The sequence below is a fragment of the Siniperca chuatsi genome, linkage group LG2, assembly GCF_020085105.1.
Source record: "Siniperca chuatsi isolate FFG_IHB_CAS linkage group LG2, ASM2008510v1, whole genome shotgun sequence".
NCBI lineage: Eukaryota > Metazoa > Chordata > Actinopteri > Centrarchiformes > Sinipercidae > Siniperca > Siniperca chuatsi.
The window spans coordinates 6,555,758-6,556,499 of NC_058043.1; the positions used below are offsets into that span (position 1 = coordinate 6,555,758).

A 742-nucleotide genomic window follows, 5' to 3' on the forward strand; every position below is an offset into this window, starting at 1 on the left:
AAAATATTTTTTAAAACAGTTATCTTTCACATCTTGTCACAGTCCAAGTTCAGCAGTGTTTTTCAGTCCAATTCACTTTCATTGCCTCCTTGCTGTGGCGTCTACAGGGATGCAGTTGAAGGGGTGACACATGTTTGGCGACCCCCTAGTCTAACACATTTAATTATTCAACTCTTGTGACTTTGACCCCTCACACTGACAGAAGTTCAACTGGTTTTGGTGGACTTGGATGCTCTCAGACCCTGAAATCATCATCAGGACAGCGCCTGTAGTGGAAAAAAGTCAGCATTACAGTATAAAGCTGGAGAACAGTGATTCTGTTTTAGATATAATAAGTTTTTAATTTGAGCTGGAAGGTTTGTTCTTGACCTTGAAAACAGCGGTTTTACAAAAACATTCTCAACACAAGCTCAAACTTGGATGTTTTCAAAGCTCAGCTCAACTACGTCTGCTGAGGAAGGCCAGGAAATGTGGTTGAAAGCTTCTGAAACAAGAAATAAAATTAGCCTTGTGATGCAAATTATTTGTGTCAAACTGGTTATTTTTATTTTTTTTATATTATTTTAGTTGTTTTGCTAAATTGTTCATGTATTTTCACCTCAATATTTCGTACTGGGCCAATATTCTTCTAACACAACTTGGATAGTTCCTCCTCATGACCAGCAGGTGGCAGTGACGCACGCTCACATGGTTTTCCAACGTCCAATTATGAAGACAAGGCAGCTTGATGACGTCTGTTCGG

At 39.2% G+C, this 742-nt stretch overlaps 1 long non-coding RNA gene across 1 annotated transcript; it reads right to left on the reverse strand.

Annotated features, from left to right (window-relative positions):
- Positions 1-4: 4 nt before the first annotated feature.
- On the reverse strand, positions 5-740 carry LOC122882884. Its single transcript, XR_006379482.1, has 2 exons — positions 599-740; positions 5-484 (listed from the first exon to the last, which is right to left on the reverse strand). It is a non-coding gene; the product is annotated as an uncharacterized LOC122882884 (long non-coding RNA).
- Between the last annotated feature and the right edge of the window lie 2 nt (positions 741-742).